Below are 14796 nucleotides of genomic sequence, written 5' to 3' on the forward strand. Positions count from 1 at the left end.
CACGAACCTATTTAAAGACACTCAATTTCAAAAATAAGGTATATAATCGAAATATTGTGAGCAGTACTTACATAGCAATGATGAAATCTTATAGAATAGAGACAGTAAATCAATGACATATTTCTATCCGCTTCTGTTTGGCTCCAGAAAACGATGTCAGCTAGGTCTATCAGCAAACATATGGCTTAGCTATGCCAAGAAGTCCTCAATAATAATAGTATTTTCCAAGAAATTACGACAAATCGTTAACAACGTTTCGTTAGGTGCAGGTATTTTACTGCTACCACATGTGAACGCGTAAGTGAATTTGATGAGTTCAAAACTTTCGATTACGTTGACAAAACGATTCCAAAAAATTAGACATGTTATACATCGTTAGAAAGCAAATACTCTCACCTATTGAATAAATGGATTGTCATTGAAGTCAGACTGTACTGAAAAAGGGCGACAACGCCGGAAACAACACGTGTGGCTGGTATTACACACAACTATTGGAAGATACCCATGCATCACAAATGCGCCCTCTCTAAGCCGTTTGTCCGTTCTGGGCTACTGTAGTAGAAACATGGCGGTGCAACATGGTGGCGCTGTGGAAGAGGACCCGCTCCCTATGTAGATAAAAGGGCACATTCTAAGGTAACGAAAACACAACAATTCTTATTTTCATGGGATTATACACTTATTAAACCATACTTACGAATATTATATTCCATTTCTGCCAAGTCCGTTCTGCTAAATTCTACACATTGCACCTTTAATCACTACTTCTGTATGTGCATAATTTAGGACCATATATTTCATGTAATATTTAATGGCTTACATGATCTAGCAATTATTGTTGTTTTCATATATAAAAATTCTAATTTTACTGATAAACCTGGGACATCAAGGGCAAAGCTTTAAGGTTCCTATATTTTCATTGGGACTGCAGCTTTTCTTCTGTTTGTACCATTCAAGTGCTGAATTGATAAGACCTGAAAATTTAGCTATCCTTCATCTCATGGGATCTGGGGGAGTTTGGAGGGTGGGGATTCCATATGATACCAAATAATGAAGACTGATTAGGTACCACAAGACTCATATTTGCTCCCCTCAAATATTTTAATGTAGTTCCCCAATGATTTCGTTTTTTCCTTCATTGCCATGGCAACAGAGCAATCCAAGACAGAATTTAGCATGCTGCTGGTTTGTCTCTGTATGCCCTTCGAAAATAGTTTAGGAAGGACATTCTCATCCAGCTCCTCCTTCTTTGTGACTAGTTGCCCTCTTGGTGTTATCCTGGTCCCACTTGAGGAACAAAAATGCATTGGTTTTTAAGAGTGGTCTGAGAATGTTTCTTTTTGGTAATTGCATGGCCATTCCCATTCAATTTTCATAACTGTGGAATGATTCATTAAATGTCTTTTGCCCCAAAGCCTAGTCATTTTTGAGCCAACGCGGAGGCCTATACATCTGAGAAACCATTGCAATGAATCAGTCTGCAGAGGTCTGTTTTGCTCCCACAATTTATTTATTAAACCAATAAAATTTACTGTTCTGCTTTCATTTAATTGTTGTAGTTTATTGAGATTAAATGCAATTATCTGCTATATTGGGATAATGTGGTCAGAGCTCTTTTCCATTTAAATGGGCTGCTGTGTTCATTCAGTGTAATGTTTTCCTGTGTCTACACTGTGGGTGGACTCCTTTGTAGATCGTTTAAAGTTCTTGATTCATACAGGATATATTTGTGGTACAAACTCAGTCTGTAGTGTGAAAATACAGTGTTGCTATATCAGCAAATAAAGTTTTAATTCAAAGTACAATGATGTATGAGTGATGTAATGTTTTTCTACGATAACGTTGGCAGATTGGAGTCACACCTAATCACTACTTTAGAGATTAAACAGTAGAAACAGCTGTATGGTGTTATAAACATTCCATTGTGGATTTTTAAAAAAAATCAGTCATCCTTGGCAGTGAGATTGTGGTTAATGTAGATAAATGCAGTATGCTCTTCCAAAATGCCGCATAGCAACTCAGAAACTTCACACCTATGTGCCAAGTTTGTACTGTGTTAAGTGAAATCAGCAGAAAACATCCGTGTTCTTCAGAGAACCATTTAGATGTGCTCAGTGAAAAACACCTGCTTGTATGCGTGGGAAACTTTCTCTCATGTTCCATCCATCCATCCGTTACCTTGACCCGCTCATCGTGGGCAGGGTCACGAGGGGTACCGGAGCCCATCCCAGCACACACCGGGCCAGATTCTCTCATGTTTTGCCCTTATTTTAATTCTCCTATTTTCCTATTAATTATTTGGCACTCTGAGTTTGGTATCTATTGCTCTTCATCCTGTACAATGCCTTAAATATTTCTGCTTTTTTTGGTGCAGCCTGATGGGTCTCCAGCCTTGATATCAAGGACCCGCACACATTCTGTTACCAGGTGGTGACTGGCCCACGCCATTCATGACACACTGTCTCTCCCTCTAGGACATTTCTCAGAATGATAACGTGGGTGTCTTTTCTTCTTTTGCCAATCTACTCGATCAGGTCATCACAAAACCTTGCACATGTTTTTGTTCACAGATTTTTGTCCAATGAATGTCCCTTTTGATTGTTTTAATCCCCACCGGGAGGGCCTGCATACCCTGTAAAACAATGTCACCAGTGCCGTTCCTGCCAAGGTGATAGCTTAGTGTTTTATTAAATTCCTGCATGGCAGTAATGAGATATAATCACGCCTTGCTGTCAATATCATGGTTTTAATTATAGATTGTGTGGCTCTCTCCCCTTCAAACAGTTCAAAAAGCATTTTAGGGCATATAGGATCAATGGGGCTAACCAGACACAAGATATAAGACACAAGACATTTTGAATGCAAAAAACTAAGGTCATGCTGTTTCCACTTCAGTTTGTTATAACAAGTCAAAGCATGACTTAATAGTTTGCTAACTAGCATGACAAAAGGTTTAGCATTCATGTGCAGTGATTTGACCAGTTATTCTATAAAGAGTATAGCTTTAATGGATATGCTGATCTGACAGAAGCAGAAGTCCTCACTGTCATTTTAGCAATAACTTTCTGTAGCTTATGAGAAAACGTCAGAGAATTTTATTAAACTTGAGGGTCTTCAAAACTGCAAAGCTATGTTTTCATAAATGTTCTGAAAGTATGCTGTTCTATAAGATTTCCCTGAGGTGATGGCTTCTTGCCATTCACTGACCAACTGCTGGATGAAAATGTACTAGAAAGAGGTGAATGCCAGTCATTGTAATGGAAAATTCCTTTTGTGACCATTCATTTGAGTCACACAACAGAGACAGATACATGGTCAATAAAATGGACAGGATGACACGGATCTCAAATGACCCTGGCCATGTTGAAGAAGACCAAGGGTTCAAGTAGTGAGTAAAAGGACTGTTTCTTCTGAAGTGGGAGTGCAAGACTGCTGGAATTTTTCATAACTTCACTGCGAAAATTCATTGGGCAAAAGTGACCCTGAGTTCATATGAGTGTTAGTATACTGGAAGAGCCTGAAGAAACTAGCCTGTAGGTCAATTGTGGAATGGCAGACTTATGCTTCATTTGAATGCAGTGTATTTACCAGTACCAACAGGCAAATGTCTCTAATGGTAAATGAAACAACTTCTTGAAACAGTTGTGTGAAGGACCATGCTGATTCAGTATGTTCGCATTCAGTGCACAAATGTAGTAATCACAACCATTTGTTCCCTGTTCTTCCTTGGAAGTTTCTACCAAATTTTCAGTGAACAGCTCCACACCCATTGGATTACCTCCCTGACTCTGACCTTTAGCATTGATCGGTTCAAATTTCCAGTAGTAAATCTTAAATATATTTTAACAACCCTGAAGGTCATTGGGATTTCACAGGAGCAGTCAAGATAAAGTACAGCACATTGACAGGTTGAATTTCAAGCAAATAAAATTAGGAAACAACAGCAGTTTATGTCATTTTCTGTGGAGCACTACCTCATGTTCCAGACTTGAAAAGTTTTAGTGACAATTTTTCGCTTGGGATTCTTCATCTCCTAGCAATTTCATTCATTTTGTTTTATCTTTAATCTCTCCATTGTGGTAACCATGCCAACTCAGACCCCATCATTTCATGGCCTCCCAGCCTCCGAATCATGAATTTGGAGCCCCATCGCCGCGGCAGAAACTCCGCTTCAGCCAAGAAATCCTTCCAAAGGCCCCGGCTGTGTGTAAGGCAGTGTGTGCAGCGTTGGGTCTTCCTCTGCAGAGATCGCATGAGGGGCCAGCGGGGGCTGAGCGCTCCCATCGCTGTGCCAGATCACCCATCCCTGTGATGACACACAGCCTCCAGAACCCTGAGGAGTAGATGTGGACGCACAACACCGAGGAGAGAATCAATACTCTAGGAAGCTCTTGTTTCTGAAGGGCCTTTGATTACTATGATTTTTTTTTTTTTTACAAAGATTTGCAGAATATTTAAACGGCCTCACCAAGTGTTTGAAAGCAAATGTTTTTGGAGTGTGTTTGACTAACCACTTAGAGATCTTTAAGACCTGTATTTCCACTTTGAGGTGAAAAATAAATTCTGTTGTTCAAACCACTTATTTTTTATACTTTTCATGAGATCATTTTCATGCAGTACATCAAAACTGGTTGAGTTTTTACTCCCAATATGAGCTACTTACCATTATTCACAACCTAATGCCATCAATCACATGAACAGTATTCACGTGTTACTAATTTTATTTTAGCAACAATTTTACATTAGCAGTTTACTGTACCACAGTGACATTAGCATCCATCTCCTCACTCCCATTGATACCCATACATTTAGCTGGAAAGTGGATGACCCAGTTTCTGTAAAATACAGACTAGCACTAGGAATGTGGTCAGCAGTAGAGATGTGGGAACCATTTCTGTTCTGTAGCCTGAGGGCACTCTTTTGATGCAGGTGGTGCAGTGATGTAATTCCGCAACTGATATCTCCCACTGCCTCCAAGAGCCTGAGAAACATTGCACTGAACCCATTGCACTGGCCCACATGTCTGGGGTGATGGGTTTTAACGGCATCCTTATAGAGAAGGAAATGAAATATACTACTTGCTTGTAAAAAAGAGATAAAAATCAATAATAAATATTAGCACACATGATGGGAACAGTGAAATGCTGTGAGCTACACCTCTTTTGTTCTGTGCTTTAGATATTTGAGATGCCTGTGTGACAGCGTTAGCAACATGCTGACCTCACATGTTTTATTTCGGAACATCCTGGTATGGCTTCTGTAGTCGGAACAGAAGCTTCCGTACTTTTTGTCCAATGCCATATGGAAAGCATTCATTCTCCAGTGAGAACTCAAATAAGGAACCACAATGCTGCAATGTAGTTTTATTAAATCTCATCAGTACGAGAAAAAGTCACATGGATAATAAAGATATAAAAGCGTACATTTTTATGAATTAACCACCGATCTTATTACAAGGGGAAAAGATTCAGCAGGAGGGGGAAGCTGTTGACTCCAAGGTTCATTGCATTCAATCACGCTCTCAAGTACTTACAGCCCTACGTTTTATAGAACATGTCACATTTTATATTGTGATTTGAGTTGCCCTTTACGGAATGGCCCTCAGCTGAGTCCATCCATTTTATGTGCAGAAAGGACTGCGCTGTCCTTTGGGACCAGCTGCAGTCTTGAGAGTTTATGTGGGAGGTATTCAAAGGGGAAAGGGATGATTGATGTGAAAGGATATCCCTGGACACATATATACACACACAAACACTCTCTCTCTCTCTCTCTCTCACTCTCTCACACACACACACGCACGCACATACACATGCACAGACATGCACGCACGCACGCACGCACGCACACAGGAAAAATAAAAGCTCCTTGAGTACAGAGTTACAGAGGACATGCATCAGCACACAGGCACAAACATAGCTGAGACAGGTATAGTGTGTAATGATTTACTTTTTACCATTTATAATAACTCTGCTAATACAACCTAAATGTCACTAAACCCTCATTCATCATGTTAGATGGGCCCCTCATGTATGGTGAAGTAGGGGGTAGAACTATTGTTATTTTCCCCCTACACCCAGCACAGTACTTACTCACAGTTTAGCTTTTGTGAAACATCTGGGGAGAGTGTGTGTGTTCATTTTACTAGTCCCCAACTGGCCACAATACGTCCTGTCTGCTGTTCGCCCCTGTGTTGAGTGGCTCTTGAATATATGGATATTTCTTTGTTGTGTTTTGCGTTGTCTTGTACACAGGGCCAAAGAAATGACTGATTTTCTCTTGGAAATTATGCATGGGTACTGAGAGGTATCAATGGTGGATTTCTGCTGACTTACATTACATACATTCTATAGGCTCAACATGATGACTTAATTTTGAGGATACATGCGTGATTGCTTTTACAATCCAAACCAACCCCCCTGCTCCCCCTTTAAGTCTTTAGTCATTTCCTCTCATTTCAGGCAGCTACATATGTTCACAGACTAATCTCGAGGCTGTGTCATTGCACTAGCGTTCACTGGCACAGTTCCAGTTAGTTCATTATGGTTCTTGAAATAACAAAGGCCAAGAGGGTTCCCTGGTTCCTTAGGTTGTCTATTAAATGTCCTTTATCCTATCAAACCTCCCCTGCTTGAAAAACTTTGGATGAAAAAAACTTTTGGATGCTTGTCGTTAAATGTGGGTGTGGGCAAAGGGCTATTCTCTTTTTTTTTGTTATTGGGAAGCACCAGCGTTAGATATTTCCTGTACTTGACCTCCGCCCATATAATGTCTGCCCTTGTCTCCATGTCCTTGGCACCCCCATTCGTTCCCTGTTACATTTCTTCTGGGAAGCTCAAAATGGCGTGATTGCTTTCTTTATCTGACCTTGTGGGATTCGTTATTTCCTACATATGCAAAAAAAAGGGTTTTAATTGCCAACAACTACAAAGTCAGAAAGTAAACAGGAAAAAACAAAAGATTTTTGTGGGTTTGTAAGATCACTGAGCTCAAGCTGCCCGTTGTAGGCTTATTGTTCAGGCAAAACAGAATTTCTTATAGAAGGTCTCCTGAAAGGGTAACTTGTCCAAAAATATTCACGTTTCCTCTGAGTCTGAGGGAGTTTACACTGGCGAATCAGTGCCTGGTGCTTAAAAGAGACCGAAATTTACAGACAAATGTTGCAGTCCAGTGATGGAAATATTGTTAGCGTTAATGTTCCAGTAAGTGCACTGCTGAAATTGTTTTCCATCTTGAAGGGCTTTTTTTGCCAAATGGAAAGACCATCTGCATACGCACTATGGATCCACTTCAAAACCATATTGGAATTTACCTTTACCTGTGGTGCCCTGTTCAGGAGAATAAGGAGGCCTAACTGTAAGCCAGTGTTTGGTTGATTTCCTCTTATAAATAAGAGCTATAGGCTCTTGTCATCACCAACAGAAAACAGCCAGGTTTCATTACAGAAAAAACAAGCTACACAGCTATACTTCAATGCCCTCATAATTCTGACCAGTTCTCACATGAACTTATCTTTAGCATGGCGGACAGGTTTTATCCCCATAGACTGAGACTCTACCTGTGGATGTTAGTGAGCTGGTGGTGATTTTTCAAAATCCTTTCAGTGAGCCTTTATAAGCATATCAGTGGGCTATGAAGTAGAGAGACTGGAGGATGTCACATGACCAGGTGTCTGTCTAGTGCTTGCTGTTGTTCTATTGTGTTTTTTTATGATGAGTGGAAAGAAAACAGGTTGTTGTGTATTCCATTCTCTGCTGTGACAAACTACATTTTTTTGATCTTGTAAAATTTACCAGACTGCTGGGGAACCAAACCATGGGACAAACACAAAAATTCCTCTTTCATGCACATTTTACCACTGGAAATAACAGCAGTCATTATATCAGATACTTAGTCAGCAACCACATACTGAAGAATACATGGTAAAAGAAAATAGCCTGCATTCACCTCCATACCTTGTCTCATGACATTGGCAATGGCACATTGTGTCCTGGGGTGCTAGACACAGCCAGTGTTCGGTTGGAACTGGAGGTTCCCCTGGTCCGTGATCTCAATCTCGTGGTAGGCACAGTGCCCCATGCTGGCTGGCTGCCCCACTTTTCCACTCTTAGTCCATCTCATCACTTCAAATGATTGAGGAGATGGCAGCTCAGATCGTACCGAGCATCTGCTAATATTCCCATAACTGGCCCCACCTCATTTTCCTCCACTGGCTAAAGATTGCATTTCACATTAAATGCAGAGCCCAACCAGGCACTCAGTGGTACAGCCCATGTCTGCCTTTAATCTGTCGTCGGCCTGTTCACCCTCCCATTTGTCCTGAGCACAGCAATGCTTTGCCTTCTGGTAATGTCTTTTCTCTCCTGTCACATATTCTGAACTCACCTCTTTCCCTCATCAGCCCCTCCCAGTGGTTCAATGAATCAAAAGCACCTTAACTTATGACATTGTCTATGTCTGTGCATTGTGTAGTAGACCTCACCATTGCACTAGCCAAAAAAGTGATTCGATAACGTCCCAGTTTTAGGACAAAGGATGTTATGATACTATTTTAACCTTGTATTTTCAACAGAGATTTTTAATAGAGATTCAGTTTTTTCCGCTTATTATTCCAGATGCAAGTTAATGCTGTGCCTAATATAAAAAACACATTTTGACATTTAATTGCACACTGGGAACAATAAACAGCATTGCATGCTGCTGTAACTAATGGAGTAAGTTCAAAGTTGAATGCTTTTTATTCAAGTTCAAAGTATAATGTACAAAAAATATAAATCAATGACAATGACAAAAAAACTAAGCTCTACAAATCAAGATGACTTTGCAAACAGAACAGCTGTCTAAATCCACAAAATAAAGTGAGCCCATCCAGATGGTTCAAATTGATGCAATAATGTAATATCCCAAATTGTGACATATAACTTAGTACATTGCAAGACTTATCTCTTATCTCAGTAGGGCTGTTGCAATAGGGCTGAGTTTCAATAGCATTGCATGCGGTTTCTTTTTTTGGATAGGAGCACTGGACTGTCTAGACATGTAGGTGCGTCACCTACAGCATCTTCCCTTTTGTTTATAATGGCTGATCCTTAGCTGGTTCTTTTACTGGAAAGTTGTAATAAATTCCCTCTCACTCTCTGGTATGGGGGACTCGTATTACGGGCTTTGCCTGTATCCCTTGCCACATCAAAGCCAATGGAACAGTGAAACACAAGAAACAGCACACACAGTGCGTACACAATCACACACGTGCGATCGCACAGAGAGTATATACAAACACAAGCGCACACACACACACACACACACACACACACATGCATGCACACACAGATTGTACACAAACAGATGTTCATGCACTCACATGCACACACACACACACATACACACACACGCACACACGCACACACACACACACACACGCATATGCGCAACAGCCGCTTGCTTTGTCTTACGCATTTAGTTTGTGTCAGCTTGTTTACCCACCCCCCCTCCGCGTTGGTACTTTTAGAAATGGCTTCCCACCCCCGCCACCACCCCCTGGGCCTGGCCTGCATGTGTCTGTAGCTCCTCTAGCTTTGCTGTGATCAAAGACGAGAGTGGTGTGCGAGGTGAGGGGTGTGACCTGGTTGGGGGTGGGGGCCATAGAGGGGGGAGTTCTGTTTGTCTACTGCAGCCTCCACTTGAGCCCTTTAATTGTTCCCCTGAGGGAATAAGAACCCCAGTGGCACATGCAGGGCACTTTTTTGTTGTTTCATGTGTTCAGGGGTCCTCCTTTATGAGTCTGGGGGCACGAGTCACTCAAAATTCAATTTACAACGCATTTGCTCCAGGCCAATCATGCATACCATACAGGACTGTTGTATCACATCATATATTTTAAATTTCCCATGACAACACAAACACAAACAGATATATATATAATGGGTGTCTGACATATGACATGTTGATTTATATATTAAAATATATTCATATATATTCAAACTATCTTCTGTATATTCAAGAAATTACTTAAATATCAGGTTTCATTATGTATTATACACACATATACACATTGACAATATATAGCACGTTATGCATAGTTATATGTATGAAGCACTAGATGTGTTTTGCAATACATACTGAGTGCAAAGGCTCCTATATGACCTTGCCATGATATGATTGGATCATTCAACCAAACAGTATCCCTGCTTTATGTACTTAGAGGACCATTTCAGATTAGCTGGTCTATCAAATTGTCTACTGGTGTCTGGAATTTTCTGAGAGGCACATGACATGAAGTTTTGGTGAGATTTTATAATTTCTTAAAACCGCAGTTGCTACACTTAGAGATTGGTGAATTCAGTTCATCCTGACATAACAAACCAGCTAATCGGTGTCTCTTTAAGAACCTTAACAGATTTGTGAAGAAATGTGGTAAACTTAGAAATAGCCAGGAACTGCAGCCGCAGTCATCATTGCACTCAGAATGGAAAACTTATATTTTCCATTTTTTATACTTATATATTTATATTTGCTTATATTTGAAGAGAATGCTTCCTTATCTATGGCCAAGGGACCTGAGTTCCTTGTAGTCAAGTTTTGGTTTTGTGGAAATGAGTTTATACAGCAAAAATATTCTAAGCTTTACTCACATTAGAAGCTGTACCTCCGGGAACAGTGATTACGTTTCCCCATCTGTTGCTACAGTTTTTTTTTACAGCTTGAAGTGGGTTAGGTTTGGAATGCCATTTCTGGTGTTCCTGACCTTCACCAGTACATTTAAGAGCCCCAAGATCATAGAGAATCCCCTTGCCTTTAGATACTGCAAGCTATCTGGCAAAAATGATTGGATAATGTGATGTCTCCTGGCCACTTGCACACTCCTTGTGGAACAGATGCCTCACTCTGATAAACTGTTTCTTAATTTAAAGTGCTTCATACTGATGGCGCACACGTTTCTTCACTGTTATTACTTGACCATAATAGCAAGAATGCTGGGCCATAAATTACGAACTCCACTCAACTGAAATATAAACAGCCAGTTTAAAAAGAGGCAGAGGGACCTCTCGATTGGATACAGTCAAGGGACACTTCCTGCACTGTTTCACGGTGTTGGTGGGTCAGAGTACTTGTTAAAATCTTTTGAAATTCTTTGCACAAAATCAGAGGCCCATGAGGGCATGGATATCTCCTTGGGGCTTATCAGATTCCATTCTTCTCCCTGTCAGCTTTGAGAATCAGGGAGAAAAAGGACTAAATCTGTAACAGTGTTTCACTTGTCAAGTCTCATCTTTCAGATTTTATTGAACTATTATGATATTTAGATCACAAAGCAGGCTAGAATTTGTTTTGAATTCTCTGGTGGAATATGAGCTATCGTATAAGCTAATTATGTAAATCTGGTATTCATTGTCTCACCAAAGGAATGCACTGTGTTTCATACTGAAACCAGTAAGGCATGACCAGTATACTACTAGAGGACAGTAAATATCCAATTGCATTATTCAAATTGTAATTCATTGTAATAGTAATCACACATAAATCTATGTTGTTGAGTCATGAGATTGGGCGTAGATGTTGCTGATATCATAGCCCGATGACAACTTCATCCAGAATCAAAATCAGATCAGAATTAGATTTATTGCCCAAGTAAGTTGCACAAACAAGGAATTTGTCTTGGTTTGGCTCACACAGATCCCATTAAACAATACAGATCAGCAACCGCAGCAAAAAGATTAAGACTGTGGAAGTCCATGTGCAACAGAGACAGGAATCCACATGCAACAGAGATGAGAATGTGTCAATTCAGAAGGGAAGAAAAGAAAAAAGTAACTGTCTTATCTTCGAGTGCAACAGCACGCCACCAAGTTTGTGGGCTCATGTGTGTCTGCGTCTATACGTACGTACATGTGTCTGAATCTAAGTTTGCCAAAAATCTCACAAAAAAGTGTTTTTTATGAGGGCTTCGTGAAGTGCTTTTTTAATAATGCAAACCATATGCGTTCCATGTCGAACGTCACTCGCAGTCGCCTCTTTGGAAATGGGAGGAGAGAAGGCTGTGGTCATGTCAGCTCCACGTCGGCCTTGGGTGCTTCTGTTAAAAGAAATTCTGGATGGCTGACATTAAGAAATCAGAGCCAAAACCATCATGCATGTGAATACATTGAGGATTCTTTAGAACTGAAATGAGGAGGAGTGGACGTCATATCAAAACAGACTCTCTTTTTCCCCAAGAACCTTAGGCCCTACTGTACTGTAACTGAGCAGCAAGTCAAAATAGAATCTGGTTCCTTCTTCAGTGCTACCCAAATGTTTTCCAGTTCTCAGTTTTTCCCAAGCTGTTCTCATGCTGTAATGGAATTGTGCAAGATGACTTGCTGCTGTGGTCACTGGGGAAAGAAAAAGTCATTTGTCTATGTTGCCATGACGACCTGTGCTTGCAGTCCCTGCCTCTGCTCTCACGGTTTCTGCTGGGTTCCGATGAGGCCTCGACCCACTTTTCTGTTTCGGAGGTAATCCAGGAATCCCTCGTAAATGTGAGGGGCTTACATTGGCTGAACTTCTTTTAATCGATGAGGCATGACTAAGCAAAAGTAAAACGTTTACAGAATGTTTGTACTCACAAAGACGATAAAAACACACAAACTCACACACACACACAAATATATTTATGGAAAATATAAAACAACACAAAATAGTATCTCTTAATTACAATGAAAATAGTGATGGTGTAGGTTTTTCAGGTGGTATTGCGGTTTCAACCATTGAAAAGTGAGGCAAGCAACCCATATTGTATTTGAAATGAATACATACATGTCAGGCCATACAGAATGCAGTGAAACTTCAAGCTCCAGTTAGATGCCAGTCCAGTGAGATTCATGTTGCTAAAGTGCCCAACGGCACGCGTGTCACCACTACGCCCCTGTAGTGACCGGCCGCAGTCCCGGATAAAGTTTCCCTCGAGGCAATGCAGCAGAGGCCCACAAATTGCATTCTTCACAAGTCACATTGTTAAGCCTCTCCCCCAGGGTGTCAATGCAGACAGTGTTTACTGTAAACCAAGGCGAGGGCAGAATTAGACTTGCAGATTTTGACATACCAGCCATTAGCTGAAATGCCACAGTAACACAAGCATTGGACCTGACCCCTCATAAATGCAGGCCCTGAACTCTCTAGGTCCCTTTTCACTGACTGTGAACACAGGCGAGACAGTTAGTTGCGTGTGGTTCGTTTTGTAATTGTATAATCTGTGACTAAACTGAACAAAACAAACATGACAAATTATCAATGCAACTAACAACTGAAACCCTCTGAAAATATTATACTATGAAGAACATTAAGAATATTATGAAGAATAAAGTCACATACGCATAAATGTGTAAGTGTATAATTGACTGAGCAGCAGAAACATTCCAAATTCACAGTGTAGGGAGGTATTAGGTTTTAAGTTGATTTTGTTGTTTTGTTACAATATTACATCATACAATTGCGAAATATGTAAATGAGAATTGCTGTTAAATATCAATATTTGCACTGATTTTATTATTAATTAACATTACTATATGTTTGTAGCCACATACCCTTGCCCCCCTTATCCTAAGTGACCAAGGATAAGGGTGGAAACTAAATTAATAAAAAATAATTTTTAAAACATTCCTTTAAATGACTAATTATAAGGTTATGACTTTTATTTTCTTTCTAAGTTTGGCATGTAGTTTATGCTACAAAAATAAATGAAGTTTGTTGCACAGTTCCAAAGTAAATACAGCAGTTGTGCTACCTCTCTGACCTCTTTGGTACATAAATTATTACTGCCGTTGGAATAAAGTCAGTCAAAGTCATTCATTTAGAAGTAAGTGCTAGAGATTATTTTAGCAGCTGCTGTCAGAAACAGAAGGTGCGACTCTCTGAGAAAGACATCAGGTATTACTCTCTGACGTTTCGCAGGCGTAAACCACTCCCAAAACTCACCAGAAGTCACCTCAGACTATCATCTGGAATAAAGGCACGTGCAGAAAAGTCAAGATAGTCAAGAGCAGTCAAGATAGTCTAGTGTAGCAGGAGCAAGCTTACTACTGTCACTGGCCGTTGCCACATCAGCTGCTGCAGCAGAGTTCCAGTGCATTGCTCACGGCCTGCGTCAGGAGCACTGCGGTGCCAGAAATACAGTCCCACTGTTCAGAGAGAGATGTTTCCAGCCCTCTCTCTGGCCTCCTGATTGCGTCAGTCTCTACACTCCATTATAAAATGTGTGTGTGTGTGTGTGTGTGCATGCGTGCGTGTGCGTGTGTGTGTGTGTGTGTGTGTTTTGTGTGTGTCCACAGCACTGTTTCAGCACTGTTTGAGATCTGATGGAAAAAGACATTTTCGAGAGATTTTGGAGTGGCGAGGGGGGGAGTGGTTAGGAGATGGCATTTTGTTTTCTTTTATGAAAAACACAGCTGTACGAATGGATTAATTTTCCTGGAGAAGAAAAAAAAATTCAGCTGGTTTAAACTGCATTGTTCACCTGTCTTCTTCCATATGTGGCCATTGCTAACAAGCATACACTAAGTTAATTAATCAAACCTGTGAGTCACCAGCAACTTCAATGATATACTCTCAGACTTCAGCAAGATGTAACCAGTCGTTTTCCTAAAAGAAAATGCATTTAACTGATTCACATAATTCAGAATTGGTCAGTGCATTGGTTTACATTTACACCCTATGATATCTTCCTGTCTATCCCCAGTCACTCAGTTCAAGGTTTTGTTGACTATTATTCTTTCAGTAAATGAATATCTAATCACAAAATTCCTTAATGTCTAATTTTTTATTTAG

The 14796-nt window shown here is 40.4% G+C and overlaps 2 long non-coding RNA genes across 2 annotated transcripts; one reads left to right on the forward strand and one right to left on the reverse strand.

Moving 5' to 3' along the window:
• Positions 1-143: 143 nt before the first annotated feature.
• LOC135252787 (uncharacterized) lies at positions 144-5333 on the forward strand. The gene is made up of 3 exons (XR_010329472.1): positions 144-636; positions 2375-2495; positions 4098-5333. It is a non-coding gene; the product is annotated as an uncharacterized LOC135252787 (long non-coding RNA).
• Positions 5334-11597: 6264 nt separating this feature from the next.
• LOC135254280 (uncharacterized) lies at positions 11598-14144 on the reverse strand. The gene is made up of 2 exons (XR_010329810.1): positions 14050-14144; positions 11598-13027 (listed from the first exon to the last, which is right to left on the reverse strand). It is a non-coding gene; the product is annotated as an uncharacterized LOC135254280 (long non-coding RNA).
• Positions 14145-14796: the final 652 nt, after the last annotated feature.

Source organism: Anguilla rostrata, chromosome 4 (assembly GCF_018555375.3).
Source record: "Anguilla rostrata isolate EN2019 chromosome 4, ASM1855537v3, whole genome shotgun sequence".
NCBI classification, from domain to species: Eukaryota; Metazoa; Chordata; class Actinopteri; order Anguilliformes; family Anguillidae; genus Anguilla; species Anguilla rostrata.